An 18450-nucleotide genomic window follows, 5' to 3' on the forward strand; every position below is an offset into this window, starting at 1 on the left:
CAACTTCTAGCTTTTTCTTATCCACTCTTTAAATACAACATGACTGCTAGGCTCATGTCTCTTTTAAGGGCACTGATGGACTCTGTACTGTTAGGATGTTTTTTCATGATTCTATCTATCTTTCCAGCTGAAAAATTGACAAGATAAGAATTTATAAGAACTGTGGTGTTTTAAACAGACCCTTTATCTCTTATGTTCTGTAATCCCTGTGGAGTTTCAGAAGTGGTTGGGCTGTGATGAAGCACGCCTAGGCAGAAACTGAATAACCAAATGTTCTGAGTTATGTTCTAGCATCCACTAAGTAAAACTGTGCATCTTTTCATCCATATAAAATGAAAAAAAATTGACTGAGAGCTGATTGATACTTTCCTGATCTTGAGAGCTCCACAGATATCACAGAATTCGAAGGCTTCCAGCCTTTGAGTCCATAACCCCTTTTTAAGCTAGGAGGTGCAAATGTGCCCAGAAATCCAGTGTTAAAGGATGTGACCCATAAGAAACATTGTGTTCCCTGTCAGCATGACAATGGTTTATACATTCAGGCCAAGCAATGGGATTAAATACAGGATTACTACAGGATTAATCCCTTGTTGTGGTTTTAACCCCAGCAGGCAGCTCAGCCACACGCAGTCACTCACTCACTCCCCTCACAGCAAGATGAGGGAGAGAATCAAAGGGAAAAGTTAGAAAACTTGTGGGTTGAAACAGACAGTTTAATAGGTAAAGCAAAAGCAGTATGTGCAAGCAAGGTAAAACAAGGACTTAATTCACTACTTCCTATGGAAAGGCAGGTGTTCAGCCGTCTCCAGGAAAACAGGGCTCCATCATTCTCTATGGTTAGTTGGGAAGAAAGCCACCATAATTTTAAATACCCCTGCTTTGTTCTTCTTTCCCCAGCTTTTATCATATGGAGTGGAATATCCCTTGGTCAGTTGGGGTCAGTTGTCACAGCTCTGTTCCCTCCCAACTCCTTGTGTGCCCCCAGCCTCCTCACTGGTGGGGTGGGGTGAGCATCAGAAAGGGCTCTGCTCAGCAAAAGCTAGAAATTACTGTGTTATCAACACTGTTTTCATTAAAGATCCAAAACATAGTGCCATACAAGATATTATGAAGAAAATTAACTGTAACCCAGCTAAAACCAGTGCATCCCTAATCACTCAGGGATCCTCTGATACTGAGTGAATTAAGACCAGCAAGCACTTCCAAATGCACTGGCCAGATGCCTGCTAGACCTGTGTTGGCTGGTGAGCAGTACCAAAGAGGTTGTGCAGGTCTGCCTATGTGGGGTTGGTAGGGGCTGGTCACTTGCTATTGGAAAGCAAAGAGACAAGGGATGCATAGGGGCTGCCACGTGTCTGGACACATCTGTAACTCTGCCTTCATAATTGAGAAGGTGAGTTGGGTTCTGTCTTTGAAAGAACATGAGTCTGTAGTCTTTCCTTAGTCTTCAATTCCTTCTACCAGTCACTTTTATGTCAGGCCACACAGTGTGAATGCTAGTGAATGAAAAAGCTAAATTCCCTTCTGTTTTTGTGGAGATTGTTAAGATACACTGTTGTACCATCACCCTTCCTCTGTACTTTGGTATCAATTATCATGTCATGTGAGAAGGCTGGACCAGAAAACACACACACAGAGTACACTTGCACTTTCATGAGTCCTTGCTGTGGTCTGATGGGCTTCAGCAGCACTGAGCTTGGAATGAGAGCACATGGTTGTGGGATGCACAGTGGTGGACCTCAGGTCTTCATGCAGGTGTAGGACCTCATGCTAGGTCGTGTAAATATGTAATGTGGCAACCTACAGGGCAACAGCCCTAGGATCACCCCCCCAGCCTGGTGCCTGCCAAGATTTCTTCAAAACCATGACACATTTAGATGACAAAGAAATTTGGCCTGAAAATTGTAGCACAAGTTGTTCTTTCCACAGTGTCACAGAGTCAGGAAGACCATAACTGCTCTAGTATAGGAAATATCCACAGCAGAGCAGCAGATAGGCAGTGAAATGAAAACATGATCCAATCTCATGCAGCTCAGTGTCACACCTACCCTGATCACCATCAAAACTGTTTTGAAGAAGTCAAACTACAGAAGGAAGTCACTTTCTGCACTCTCTGATTTCATCACGTTTCCAGCCCCATTATTCATTCCTTGTTATTTCTACCTTTCCCCAGTGCTTCAAAACACTGACCTTTCCTTTGGGGAAATACTCTTTTGAAATTCAATACCTGGTCTAACAATCATAGTAAATGAACTTTTCAGCTCATTTTTACTTTAAAAGTACAATCTCAGTGGCAAGAGATGACTTAGTAGTTTTAAACCAAGTTCTCAAAGGCATAAATTAATGTGGAAAAACATAAATACTTTAATTCTTTCAATCTGGAAATCTACTCAGCCTGGGTTTTTCTGACTGTTTTATCCTGGCTGTTGAATGGATAAGATGATTATATTATAGTTTTATAAATAATGTGTGATAAGAAAGAGATGTAATTCAGGTGGAAAATGGAAACTCAGACCCTGAGATTAGTTCACTTGCTTAGAGCAGGGTGCTAATAATTCCAGGGCTGTGGGTTTGATCTCCATATGAGCCACTTAAGAGTTGAACTCAATAATCCTTGTGGGTCCCTCTCAACTCAGAATATTCTGTGCTTTGCTGGAAGATGGGAGCTTCTTGGAGAACAGTTGTATTGAAAACCTGGGAGGAGAAACATATCTTCTGAAAGAGGTTTGACTGTTCAAAAAATAGTAGATTAGATTTGACATTCCTGGAGATTTAAGAGAGCACAGGACTGCTGAGATCTGTACTTCCTCTCATTCTGTCTGCGGCTCAGTTTACAAGAATACATCATGCTTACAAACATAATTCTTGCTTCTCTCTCCACAAACATTTTGAGTATTTTTTTCACATATTTGTTTCTGTGTCCCTAATAATAAATGTGAGGTTTCTTCTGAGCCTGGGAATAAGCTCCAGTGTCAGGTGTTTTCTGTGCTGCCTAGTAAGCAATGAGACAGTACACAAGTTTTATTGCTCTGTTGGATGTCCACCAAAATAGCACTATGATTACTTTTTTAATTTTTTTATTTATTTATTTTGGGGGAACAGGTGGTTAAAGGCTATGTTTTCCCTGTTTTTTTCATGACTGAGGGCAATGATCCTTGCTGATGTTACTCATATGATGCCACCAACAATGCCTGCATGTGGCTCTTGAAAGAGGTTCATTTAAATCAAGGGTATTAAATGAGAGAAAAAGCTCAGGCACACGGTAATGCAAAACATTTCTGACTTCAAATTCTAGCCAGTAACAACATTACTGGAGGCTTAATTTTATGGTTTCAAAAGCCACAAAATCTCTCATGTGAGTACAGGCAGGTATTACACCGTTGTTAATTTTATTTATATTTACTTAGCCAAGCAAAGGATGACCTTGTTTGTTTACAAGAAAAACTGATCTGAGCACATGAAAGTACTGGGAATGCATGGCTGTAAGATTTAAAAGATGTCATTTGAAATTTTTCTTCCTTGAAATGTCTCGCTCTGGGAGACTTTTCAATTAATGAGTGTCCCAGGACCTCAAAAAGGCAAACAGAAGTTTAAATGAGGAATATTTAAGTAGCGGGTTCTTCCTCCCATCCCACTTATCTCTCTTATAAGGGCTTAAAACCTGGAAAAAGAAATGTAATTTTGGGGTTTACTTTATTGTTAAAGAAAATTTTGCTGCTTAACACTGATGATTTAGAAACAATTTGAAATGGCACTCTTTTTATTTTTTCCTACAGCCAGACTGAAATAGATACAAAAAACTAAGCCTGACAAGCTGTGTGTAATTAATATAAATTTTGTCCTAAACCAGTAGAATCAAATTAAATATTGTAACATTTAGCACGTCTGCAAAGATATATGCTATCAAATTTACAGTGCAATATAAATGTTCATAAAGAAGATTAGTCATTCAATTTTGAAACCCAGAAATAAAAATTAAAAATTAAACAACCCTAAATTGAACATTGATTACAGTATTTTTTCTACCCCACTTAATTCATTCTGGTAAACCTAGGGTACTTAGGACTGCTATTTCAGGACGGAAAGTTACCTATTCTAGGCTACTTCTAAATTGTATGAAAGCCATGGTTCTGGAGGGCAAAGTGGGAGCTCTTCAGTGCTAGGACCTGAGCAGGGTAAAGAGGACCTCAAAGACCTTTTTGTACAAGTACTGGACACTCTGGTGTAGGGGTTGTGTAGCGAATTGGGCCCCACTGTAACCTCTTCTCATGGTGGCTTTATATTCTAATAGTACATTTGCTCTGCAGTTCAAAGGTGTAACAAAAGGTCATGTAGACCTACAGGAATTATCTTTAATCAGCCTCAGTGTTAATGGTAGTGTATCCCCAGCAGTAATGACACAGAGTGCAGCACCTGGCAGATGCCCTGAACCCTATTCCATAGCTACACTCTTCACCTGAACTTACTCAATGAAACACAGTTTGGGTATGCACAAAACAGACACTCTGGGTGTTTACGTGTACAGAAAAAGAACTGATTTGATCCACAGGTCATGTATGTTAGATTAATGTATCTTTTATGGCTTCTTTTCTTAAAAGAAAAAAAAATTGAAAACCACATGTCAATTCCCTCAGTGTCAGGTATCAATGTTGAGGGAAGTGAATTGATCCTCAAGCACCAATGTTTCCTTTTAAATCTTCAAATTATAAAGAAGAGATGAACCTTTCTGCTTGTTAGGAAAAAATCCTTTTGCCATTAAAGTTTGCTTAATATTCTAAAGTGAGCTCAGGGAAAGAGGCTGCATCTGAAGTAATTTTACTTCTCTGGGGCAATGAATCCAAACAGGGAACCACTGCAATATTTGTGCCAAAAATATATGAGAAGCTGGGGAACCTCTGGTGGCACTTCATGTCACAATGGAAGGGACAAGTGAATCTGTACTTTTCAGACAAGTGTTCAGAAATGGGAAGAGAGTGGCAAATTCTGTGTCAGCATAACATGGTAGCAAGAACTGCAGCCACATCTTTGGTGGCAGTTCAGATGTCCCTTTTGAGATGCAGCACATAGTCTCATGATTGAAATACAAATACATATGGCCCTGTTGCCTAGAGCTGTTGTTTTATCAATTACTTGAATGGGAATCACTACAATTTTGATTTAAGAATACCTTATGTCCACTTCGTATGTTTTGCAAATCATTAAAAAAAATCAGGTATTGCAGGATTAGACTCAGGGATTTAATTTTATTTTTTTCTGCACCACTTTTGTGACAATTATTTGGCTGAATTAAAACAGAGCTTTCCTAAAGACAATGAAATGCTCAAAGTGGCTGCCTGACAAGGTCATGCATAGAGTAATAATTTGCATGGAGCTGGAAGAAGTACATATCTTTCTAGGGCATAAACAAACTTTGAGAATGCCAAAAATTATACAAGCAAAATAATTATAACTTGAATCAAACCAGCTTGTTTCTTTTAACCTTCCCACATATTCAGTTAATTTATTGAACTCTGGGCATTGCAGTTAGAGCTCCAAAGAGCTTCTTTGTTCTGTTTTGCTGCACTCCACTGCATGAATGATCAGGGAATGTAGCAGTGCCCTTGATTCAGATGTTTACAAATCACAGACCTGTGGTATTTGACTATCTTATCAATACACATGATACGGATAAGAACTTGTTCAGAGTCATGGTAGCACAAAGAGATACTGCCTGAATTTCATTACTTCACAAGTTGCAGGGATGTCTTTCAAAAGCCATGAGGTATTGCTTTTTTAAAAAAAAAAAAAAAAGAATATCCACCACCACCTACCTGCTTACATAAAATTACTACTACTTCTCATCATAAGGGTACATTACTATTCTTAACATGAGAAAGCAATTATAAATCAAATTTGTAACATTTAAAGGCACTGAAAATACTTCATCTAACTCCAGCAAGATACTGCAGCAAATATTATGTGTGGGTGGCAAAGAAATATTTTTTCTGTTTTCTGTAGAATGTGATAATGAATTAGATGGTATTTGATGACCATGGGACAATTAACTCTGAACTATGACTAATTCAATGAGTTGTTTGGTGTTGTTTTATTTGTGTCGATTTATTCTTTTAAGTTTATTTAGGCATCTTTGAATTTCAAAAAAATGAATTATATGGTATGTTTGTACCCATGCCATATATAGCTGATAACATTACAGGTGTATGCTTCACAGAGAGTCTTGCCTGATTTAACTAACGCATCAACCTGGTGAAATGCTGGCCAAATCTGTAAGGAAGGTGTTTTCTCAGCACTGTCATGGTGGAGGAGACTCAGTGGAACATGTTTCTGTGTTGGTGAAATCATGTGTGTCTTGGATAAATCACTTCATATACAATCTGTTTGGGCTGGGGTGGTAGTGAACTACTGTATGACTCAACTGTACCCTGACTGCTGTGAGGCCATGATGTTGGACAGAAGAATTAACTTCAGGTTCCTATGAAGTTCTGAATACCTGATGTGATATATGTACAACTGTTGAAAATTTTGATGGCCTGGATCGGATAGTTGTCAAAATAATGTCTCTAACCCTTTGTCACGAAAATAAAACTCAGGGAACCTCTAACAAGGTCTTGTAGCAAGAAAATATACATTAGGTTAGGTCTGGCAGACGGGCAAGGTATTGAAACTATACTGTTTTGGCATCACAGGAAGTGTGTGGTGGTGTTGATGACATGAAGAATTCCAGATCTGAGCATCAACTTTGCAGAGCTTTGTGTTTAATATTAATAAATACCTTTTCTTCAAAAATTTGAAGTTGTTCCTTTAAGCTTACAGAGAAAATGTTCTGTGTACATCTGCAGGCAAGCAAGAGAAATTATGGAAGAGAAAACATGATTGCCTCTACTACGCAGAAGAGACAAAGGCTGAAGCATTCAACCATTAAAATAGTTCTGTGGTATAAAGGAGATTAGCTTGAAATCTCTTGTCAATAGACATATACATACAGGAAAGCCATTTAATGTGTCCTCATTTGTTAGTGTATTGAATTAGGCAGGGAATTTTGGCATTCACTGAGAGCAAGTAAATACTTTCCATGACCTGATGAGAGTAGATTATTGATCAGTGGTACACATTTGTCTATAAAACAATGGTCCCAATCCTTTTGCTGAGGCAGATGAATTTGAAGTGAACATGCAGAATCGAGTCAGAAATGTGACAATCCATCAATGTGATGGTGAGTTCTTTTCAGTTCAGGCTTTGATTGGCAAAACAAGATGTGTAGGGTGGTCAAAGAAAGAAAAAATACCAATCTCTTGCTTATGAAAGGTCATTGAGGGCATGTTTACAATATGTTCTGCTGGGGAGCACAGAGATCTGTGAAATGTGATGGTAGTGCTTTGCTGCAGAGATGACTGGGGAACAGTGGTTAAAATCTCTGCTCATAATAAAATCCATGTTATAAATGATTATTTGGAACTTAGAAATATTTCATACATTAATTAAAAATTAATACATATGTAACCAAATTTTTTTTCTAGGAGTATTTATGGACCTTGAAACAGCAAGAATGATAAGAATATTTGAAAATTCACATCAGAAAAATGTTATCTATTAGTTGATATTATTTTTGATCTCATTATTTTAAATAGTTTTTTTTAGGGAGAGAGGTTGGCATTAAGTAGAAACAACTTTTCACTTTTGGCTTCCTTGCCAAAAGATTGATTGGTTATTTTAGATCTTCACAAAGAAATATTTTCCTCTGCATAGCATGAATATACCATACATGCACAGATCTGAATTTTCTGGATATCTACGTTTGTTAAAACTCCTACCATAGAGTAGGCAGCATTTGTGTGAGCAACTACCAAGCCTGAACTGACTTCATATACAGATATTTCATGGAGATTTTTGTCCTATCTACATCTATATATATCTCTATATACTTCCAAGAATCCATTTATATATATGTATATGTATTCCTGAAAGTCAGCACGAGCATGTAGGCTTGGGTGCATACATCACTTTGATGAGCTGAACATATTGTACGGAGAACAGAGGTCTCCAGGTAATTGTAATAGAGGGTAGAGTAGGTCAGTGTAAGATTTAACATTTTGTATGAGTCAGCTTCAGCTGCTGTTCTCCAAATAAAGGAGAGCTGGTAACTGCTTTGTCCTGTTAACAATCCAAGAGAATCTCTGTTACCCTTTTGCTTGACAAGTTATTGAATCTCCTGGAAGGCTGTGATTTATTCCTCTCTTGCTGCTGGCTCATTACTCATGGCTGCCCGGATCACACCCGTCCTCTCTGCACTCTGGCGTGCAGGGGCTGAGGGGCAGAAGGTCCCAGACAGGAGCAGAGCTGGGGGCACCAGGGAACAAACAGCCCTGAGCATTGGGCACCTCCTGGAAATGGGACTTCGGCTGTGGGTGTGCCAGACTCAGCACAGCCTATGGACAGGAGGGACAGGGCTGTGGCAGGGCTGGAGACGTGTCCTACAGCCTCATTAGGGCAGGGAGTGATGATCCCAGGGGCTGGAATGGGGTCCCAGGCTGTGGACAGGGCAGGGGGAGCTCCAGAGCCAGGCAGGGATGGTAGGGCCCGTGTGTGCACTCTGGCACTGACAGCAAATGTGGCAGCTATTTTGGGGCAATATCTGCTACCCATGTTCCGTGGAAATCCTAGTCTGCATGACAGTGCAAAGGAAGTATCTCAAGTTCTTACATGAGCTGAAATAAGAATCTTCTTCTGAGTAAAAACAATGCTGGAGCAGAAGCAAAACAAGTGGGAAATAAATGCAATGATATCTCACCTAAACATCTGATTGAAAAACAACCATACTCCCAAAATCTATCATTTCTCCATTACCTGATCAAGCCCTCCCTGAGTTTTCCCTACTTCTCATCTAAAAGTGACTCTCCTAACATATGCATTAAAATTAATTGACTTGATCTTACAATTATTTGGTAGAAAAAGGTCCTAATATATTCAACTACTTCTACTTTAATATTATCTACCTCACTATGCATATGACAGATTCTTGAGAGGTTTTAAATATGACCTTTTAAAAATACTTCTATCCATTTTACCCCAGCTTTCCACTTCAGAAAAAACTGAACTTTCAGAGAGTAAAACAGACACAGGATTTCTTTGTGTGATGAACTTCAGGGCCATTAATACAGACTGAAAACACGGTTTCAAAGAAAATGAAAGCTGTGAATCAATGATTGGGCATCTTCATTCAGAATTCAAGTGTTTGCAATTTTTTTTCCCTCTAATTTCAGTTGGGAAGTGAATTAAACTAGTCACCCAGATTTAATGCCATTTAACTAACGAATGTTCAACTCCAAACATTAACATATGTTCATACCATGGGAAAAGTTCTTCTTAGTCAAATTATTGGTGTTTAAGTCACAAAAGAAATGGGTTTTTTTGGGAAATTGAATATTTCCAGTAAAATTGATTTACTAACTGAAAGCCTAGGTGAAAGAGTATCTACAGGATTTTCCAAATAAAAGAAAGGAAATTCCAAATCATATACATAAGTATGTGTGTATGTATAAATATTTAGAAACTCCTGTTCCAACACCTGTACTTTGATTCACTCTGTGTCAGGCTGATTTTGAATATCTTAAGCTTTTTATTTTGTTAAACTCCCTATAATGTCGCACAAGCAGACAGGGTACTTTCTGTACAGTTCTGTACTCTTTTCAAGGGCTATTCCTGTTTAAAGGATACAATAACTCAGGCATTATATGTTTATATATATAAATTTCACTCTTTTTCCTCAACATGATGCATTTCTCAGTATGGCTAACTATATACAAGGTTGCCCTTAGAAACTCTGTGAAATTCACTGTAGATAAATTTCATATAATTTTAGTGGACCAAAAGTATACATAGGGGGGTTGTTTTCTGCTGAAGCACACAAGAAAGCTGAAATGAAAGTGATATGGGCTCTTGGCTTCATGAAACAAAATGAAACAAGATGTTTAGATTGGTCCCTTCTGAATTACTGGGTGTCATGCCTGGGTCAGTAAAGCTCAGAGCCTGAGTTTTTTACAGTAGTCATGAATTTGTGATTAGGTCGACAATGAGGTAGAGTGAAACATTTTGTGGGTCTGAGCAAATGGGTGTTCAGTTTCAGATTCCATCACCTATCCACCTCTCTAGGCCCTGGAAAAAGATAGTCCACCACTGAAGTTGCACTCGGTGACCTGATACTTTTATAAGGGAAACTTCCCTCAGGTTTATTTTGGTAATTTCCTTTGTTGGTATGGGTGGCACATTTTTCAATTACACTTAGGAGACTGGCAAGAGCAGAATGTTATGGTAGCTTACAAACAAAAGATCTATATGTTGAAACACTGCAATAAGGTGTCTCCAGAGCCTTCCCTTCTCCAATTAGAACAACCCCAGCTCTCTTAAAGGTGTATTCCAACCCTCTGATTATATTCGTGGTCATCTTCTGGGCTGGCTCCAACAGGTCTATGTCTTTCTTGTACAGGGGACTCCAGAGTTGGACACAGTACTCTAGGTGGGGTCTCAGGAGAGCAGAGTAGAGGGGCAGAATCCCCTCACCTGACTGCTGGCCACGCTTCTTGTGATGCAGCCCTAGGCTGCAAATGCACATTGTTGGCTTCCACCCTTTTTTTCATCCACCAGTATTACCAAATTCTTCTCTTCAGGACTGCTCTTAATCCATTCAGCCCTCAGCTCCTTTAATATTGGGGATATTGGGGATTGCCCTGACCAAGGTGCAGGATTTTGTACTTGGCCTTGTTAAACTTCATGAAGATCACATGGGCCCACTCCTCAAGCCTGACAAGGTCCATTTGGATGACATCCCTTCTCTCTGCTCAGCTTGGTGTCATCTGCAAACTTGCTGAGGGTGCACATGACTCCACTGTCTATGCCTATAATTTTGGTCCCAATACAGACCCTTGAGGGACACTACTTATTATTGGACTCCACTCAGACATTTGAGACATTGATTGTAATTGTCTGGATGCAGCCATCCAGGCAATTCCTTATCCATCTAAAAGTCCATCTGTGAAACTCATACCTTTCCAATTTAACAATGGGAATGCTGTGGAGGACCATGGCCTTAGAGAAATCCAAGTAGAAGACATCCACAGCTCCTGTCCATTGACACTCCATTGCAAAAGGCCTCTAGAAATGCTGGTATCTATTTGCTTATTCGGTTGTTCTACCCCTTTCCTTAATGATAAGGAAAAGTGAAGAAGAATATCCTCTTCAGGGAATCCACTTTTACAACACAGAGAAACAAGAGAATTGGTGAGGTGGCACAGAGTTTGGCTATGATTTTCCTGACCCTGTTCCTCTCTGCAGCCAATGGGAGTTGAGTGCCTCAGTATGCCTTTGAAAATATCAGTATTACGGAAAATCTGTCACCGAAAATTACTTATGTCTGATGTAACTTCGTTAGTCTGCAGAAGAACAGTTCCAATTGAATTACTAGAGGTTTGTTTCCTTTGCCCATCAGAACACTTCCATGGGAAATCAGTGTGAAAAACAGCAGTCTCCTGTACCTGCATTTAAAACCTTACCAATTATGAGAGTAGAGGGTACAATTTTTAAAACATCAGCATTCCACTGAAAGAGTTAGTGTAGACACTCTTACACCACCATGAGGGTTTTTTTAGCAGTAGCATTTCACCAAATGAGAAAAGGCTCTACTTCTGCTTTGCTATAACACTGTGTTAAAAGTTTTACTATTTTAAATATATCAGAAGAGTTTAAACCCCCCATTAACTATTAATCAGACTTATAATGGAATTGAAGACAGGAACACCTATAAACATGTCTTCTTAGGTGTTTGACTTTCTGTGATATATAGGCTTGGAAAGTTACAAACTTCACTGCTTGTGATCTGAGTTGTGTGAACAAGAGCAGTGTCAATTCCTGAGGCCAAAGAGCTACATTAACGTGTCAGTATCCCAGAGTACCTTCCCCTTTTGCCATGGCTAAATGCCTTTTATATCAGAGCTGATTTGCATGTAGCCATGAGCAAAGTTTTCCCTCCATGAGCCCTATGCAAAAATCCCACCATCATTCATGAAAGTGTTTCCACACAAAGTACCAAAGCATCATCACCTCCTCATCTCTGCTTGACAAAATGGTTTTGATCATGATCATACAGAGGGTGTACAGCAGAAGTATGCCCCAAGCCCATCCTTCCTCCCAGAGGTTCTCACACTATGGTGAAACACAGCTTTGCAAGGCTCTGTGGGAAAATGCATCTGTACTGCATCTGTCCTGAGGATCAGGAGATTGTCCCATAGTGCCATGCTGCCATCCTGCATAAGTTCAAGAAATACTACAGAAATTTCACTTAAAATTATTCCAAGAAACCCAACTGGTTTTAATAACAGCTAATGACAGTCATTCTGATTCTGGTGACAGCTTTTTGTGTGTGACAAGCTAAAATTGGCTAAAGATGTGTGACAGCTGCTTGCAAACTCATTCAAACTGACAAAACTCTTGAAGTAACTGCCTGCATACACAGTGGTGAAGAGGTTCACTGCAAAAGCAATCACTTTTAATTGTAAGAATTTCAGTGGCTCTTAATTTTGTTTTGTACTGAGTCAGATTTCTTAAATCAAGAACAATTACAGTTTAGACTGTAAAGGTATGTCAAGTCTATCCCAGTTTTTCAGAGAAAACATTTTCTGGCAAAATTCTTTCTCTAGTTGCAATGTTCTCCTAAAATGTAATGGGGATGTAATCATATATTTAAAGGCAATACTGATAATTATAAGGTCTTTAAGACTTGTTTCAAAAACTTGGATGTTGATTAATTATTGCTGTGAAGTTGTCTTGAAGAGGTTCAGGAAATTTAAACTTGGACTCTGTAGAAAAAAACCCTATGAAATAGTATTGCTTTGGACTCTTATTATTCATATTGGCATAGAATTGAATTATCCATAAATTAAGTGCAGAGAGAGATACTCTACAGAATAACACATTTATTTTTGTGATTAATCACAACAAAAGTGCTAGCAATTTTAGGAAATACACAGATGTACACATGCAAACTTATAAGTGGAGAAAGTCTTGGGAACAGTAGGGTCTGTCATGTACATTCTATACATAAAGCATCATAACTAACAATAAAAAAGAAAAAACCTCAAATGTAGTAGTGAGATGTAACAGATGGATCATAGGGATTGTTCAAGATGCTGTAAATAAACCTATCCAAAATATTACAGATTTTTCTGGTTATTTTTAAAAAAGTTGAGTCAAAATCTGGATCAGAAACATAATGGCTACTGGGGTGATCAATAGATGGAAAGCCTTTTCATAAAAAGTTATTAAAAAAGCTTTACTTGTTTAGTCCATCACATGAAGTCTCAGAGAGGATACAACTGCTCTGTAAAAATCCTTTATGGGAGAACATCAGGAAGGAAAAAACTATTTATGGTAAAGGACAGTGCTGACACAAGAATAAATGCATATAAACTAGCTAAGAATGCAATTAGGTTGGATATGAGGAGATTTTTAACCATGAGAGAAACAAAAATTGGGAACAGACTTCCAATTAGAATCATAAGGGTATAAAACCTAATTGACTCTAAGACAGAGAACCATATTGGTTTATAAAAAGAATAAAACAATATGTGTTATTAAACAACCAGACTTCAGGAGTCAGTCTTGTGTTCCCTTATTGTTATGCATAGGCATATGTGTGGTTTACAAACTGTGTAGAGCACTATTGTTTCTTTCTACATTTTAAAAAATTTCAAAGTCATTATCCACATGTAATTTTAATCCATTACTTCTGTGCCTTTACCTTTCAAAATGAGTAGGATTCATTTTGACATGGTAAAAGTGATTAGTCATCAAAATAGTTTTATGAAATAACTAATCAAATGGGATGATGTGACTAGCACATTATCACCTTCCATTTGAAACCAAAGCTCACTTGTCACAATAGACAAAACTGCAAAACAGAGAGACAGGAACATTTGAGCTGTAGAAACTGTCTTCTGATCAATGTTATGGTGAAAGACTAGATACTCATATTCAGTTGACATGTAACAACCTTCCCCCTCCACTGAAAATATTTTGGATGCTAAAAAATTACAATGATATCCTTATTAATAATAACTTTCTGAATATACATCAGGACAACTAAATCAACATTTTTTTCCTGAAATCTCTGATAATTAGGTGGATATCTGAGGAGGCAGGAAGGTTGAGACTACATTTGATAAACAACGTCATCTGCTTTTCTGTCAACAAGGTCATCAATTGTGCTGTGTATCTTTGACTTTAAAAAAATAGATTTTCCTGTTTATTATATTATTATATATTATATATTTATTATAATATTACTATATATTGAAATCTAAGGTTAATCGAGAAGTCCATCTTTAATTAATCTCAGATTTTTTTTGAAACAAAAAACACGCCTTCAGTGCAGTTATCTGCACTGCTCTTCTTCAAAGTCTTGCCTCAGTAATCCTACTTCATTATAGAAAGTAAAAAAAGTCATTATTGGAACTTATCTGGATTTTACACCTAACTGTGTAAAAAAATGGCACAGGCCTGCATTTTTTTGATTGAAACCACAATAAAAATATCAATACAAAACCTCTGTGGACTTCAATTTAATGGAGCTGTAATTAAAGCTGTTTACACAGACTCAAACAAACAAAAAAACTCCTAGGTATAAGTAAAGGCTTCCGACATCCAACTAATAAGAAAAAAATAACAGAAGAAATTCTACTTTGCCTCTACTTCTGACCAAATCTGCAAGCTTTCCCACAGAGCTGCCAGATCAATAACCTCTGCATGCATGAGGAGATCTTGTAGCAGCTCTGTAAAATCAGTTCCACGCTTCATGGGAAATGCCCTTCTGACGATGCCCTTTCCCTTAAAAGGCAGTCAGTCTGATCAGCCTGATCAGTCACTGAGCTAATCTCACTCCTGTAAGTACATTCAAAGCAAATAAAGCTTTCTTCAAGCAGGGTGTTCTGTGCTATCAAGAAATGCATGGCTCACAGCTCCACACCTTGGAAACGGCTGGAAGACCATGAGGTGGCTAGCATGGGCTTTGCAGGCAAAGAAAGGCGTGCTGGACTCGGTCTGGTTTTTCCAGCATCATGGAGCCTCATGTTTTGGTACTCCAATTTGAAGGTGTTAATGGCTGAGATAAAGATAACAAAGTCACATCTAAACCGAATACTTGACTACTACCTGTGTTGAAACAGTGAAATGGACTCTGCATCCAGATCAAGGGCCAGCACCTGCTAAGGGATGGTGTCTAAAGCCATCCCTGGTGTGCATCCACCTGAGTTTAAGGGCCGCAAGCGTTAAGTCAAACAGTCTAGGGTTGCATCACCATTTTCTCTGCTTGTCACAGTATACTCAAATGAATTTCAGCTTGTTTTTTAATCCTTGTCCATTTCTTGCACAGACATGGGCTGAGGTGTGATCCACATAAATGAAATGGGATGGAACATGTAATTTTATTGAACATACACTTTGGAGTAGATGCTGCACCTTGGGCCTGCTGCATGGCCTCCACAGGCATGACAAGTAATGGAGCAGCTGAGTTACCCTACCTACACTCCTCATTGACTGGGGAGACTCCTATTTGAAACCTCAGCATATTTGCAAGGCTGTTGAGATAAGAGTGATACTGTGATCAAGAATTTTTGCATAAACTTTGGTTTCAAAAAGCTTAAGTGCTTTGTATTAATTATATAATTTTCCATATTAACTGTTTCCTAATTTCCTTTTTTTCCCTGTAAATTATTTGGTAAAAGTGAAGGAGTTCTTGTAATAACCTCCATTGCATGAAAGCCTGAAGGAACAACATATTATGCTTTAATTACTGTCTTAGCTGAGGATTCAGTAGCATTGGTTTCCGTTAATAGAACCTGTACCTGGTGTCATCTCACATAGTCTTGGTGTCTGAATGTATTTTTGTTTTTAATTAGAATAGACTTGTGCTAATTTATTGATAAAATTAAGACTCAAAGCTACTGTAGAGATAGATACAGTAAATTAAAGCTGATTTTAAAGATTATTTAATCAAGATGGGTCCAATTTTAAGACTGTGTTAGCTTTACACAGTTGAAAGCTTCACTGATTGCATTCAGATGGCTTTAGACATGTGGTGTCAGATCAGACAGAGCCATAAGTAAACCAGTTTTCTCCATCAGAAAACACATTCCATGAAATTTTCAGGACATAATTAATTATATATTTCCTTTTGGTGCCTCCTCAAAATGCTCCACTTCAGACACTTAAAACACAATCAAGATCAAATAATCTCAGAAGTATTTCCTTCCTAAGTGTACAGTCCCTGATTGTGCCCCAAGTAATGGGCATATTAGTTTTATCCATTGATGTGGTCCTAAACTGTGTAAGTAAAATTATAAATGATGCTGAAAATTGCTAACATGAAGGAAGGTAGAAATCCACTGCTACTCTACAAACTCTAAGTTCTAAACATTTAGGTTTTCTTGCTGTGCCCCAGATTGAATACTACTTTTATAATTTCAGTGGTGAGGATCTTAGTGGGTTGAAGCAGAGTAGTTGCTTTTGTAAAACATTAGAGGTAGTGGTTTTTCTCAACAGAAGAAACCTTTTTCTCTTGTGTATAAATGCCACATGTTTCTACTTTACTGAAAAAGACAGTGCTCATGCATCAACTTGCCAACATTTTTTATTATGTACTTTTTCCCAACACTTTGTATAGGTAAATCAAAAGCAGATGAAATTATGAGCACAGCTAGCTGCCTTCTATTAAACATTATTTCAGATTTCTCAACACTTTGCAGGATCAAGAACATAGAGCATCAAAGCTGCCTCTGGCATGAAGAGTGAGAAATGGCCACCATGTAAGACTCCACAGAGGGTTTTTCTCTCTCAAGACCCTTCTGCCATTTGCAGTCATTAGAATGTTCTAAAGCAGTGTGAGATTGAACCATGAGTTGGTGTTGCTGCATGACCAGGACTATTGGTCTAGTTATTATTAAGATCTGTAGCTAGCTGATCTCCAGTATGTAACAGATAAAGTACATGCCTCTCCTCTTGGGAAATAACATCAGTTACAGTATTGATTTTAATCTAGCACTTTTGTATCGATAAAACACCATATTTTCAAACAAGCTTGCCATGCTCTAATTGGTGTATGGAGCCAACATCTTTGAATAAGGGTTCACTAAAGCTAGTCAATAGTTTCTGAACTGCAGTAAGGAAACTTTATTTTTTAGAAAAATATTCACACTCCTGTCTCGATCTCAGAAAGGCAGTAACCCCTTACACATTGCAGCCTTTATATATTGAGTACAAGATTAATGGTAATCACTTTATTCTAGCAACCAGATTATCTGCTAATACTTAGAAGTCTTCTGCATTGCAGCTCATGCTCTGTCACAGTGAGAGGCTTTATTGTTGCTCTGGATAAGGATCATCCTCTTCATAGATTTCAACACGGCAGACTGAAGATATAAGATGGTTCCCATGCTTTATCTGGAATGGTGTGATTTTGGTTGTGTCTCAGGAAACTGACTGTAAGCATTCCTTTCCTTTAGAAGCGACTGTTAAGTAACAGGTTTTTGGGGTTTGGTTGTTTTGGGTTATGGGTTGTTTTTTTTAATCTTTTGAAAAGCCCACACTACTTTGGCATCAAAATTGTCACCAATTGCTAAGAAATCCTTTGGCCCTGTTATTGTATGACAATGATCACAGTGTTGCTTGTGCCAACTGAAAAAATGTGACTGAAACTCAGGTCTAAACCAAGACATATTGTCTAAGCATATACATGTAGGTGTCTGTACGACACCTATGGCATTTAAGCTCCCTGGTGTAATAGTTATAGACATCAGAGACCTACTCAGCTGTGGGAACAGAGCTCATACAGCATCTTACAAGTGGCATCTAATGCTTGATTCTGTTGTCCAAATACAGGCAGAAGGTTGCAGGTTGCAGACTATCATGCCTGCTACCACTGTAGGGATGTCTCAGATACCCCAGGTATTTAATCATTAGACATTTATGCTTAGGCAACTGAACACCTCTGACAGTGAGTGGCTACTTTTATAACCTCCCCCATCACCGTTGCTATAATGAGCATTGAAGTTGCTCAGGTGAAACTGTCCGGAGCTGGACTCAAGAAATCTCAGAGATAATATCTATGAAAAGCCATTACTGAAGTATATCAGAACATGATCTTTTATTCAGCAGAAATGTGCTTTGAAAAACAAAGATACCCAATTACCTTAAGAGTAGAAGGATGTTTATATTCTTATGTAAGGATTAAGATGGGAGAAAAAAGAGGAGGGGGAGAGAGAGAATGGAGGATCTGGTGTGAGAAGGAAGGGAATAAAGGAAAACAGAATGGAAGCAAAAAAGACTAGAAATAACTCAAACAACCCTGCTGAAGCTGTTACTCTTATTTTGTTTTTTAGATAAGTTGTGATAGTTCACTAAATATTT

Source organism: Manacus vitellinus, unplaced genomic scaffold, assembly GCF_001715985.3.
Source record: "Manacus vitellinus isolate BGI_N305 unplaced genomic scaffold, ASM171598v3 scaffold_13_pilon, whole genome shotgun sequence".
Classification (NCBI taxonomy): domain Eukaryota; kingdom Metazoa; phylum Chordata; class Aves; order Passeriformes; family Pipridae; genus Manacus; species Manacus vitellinus.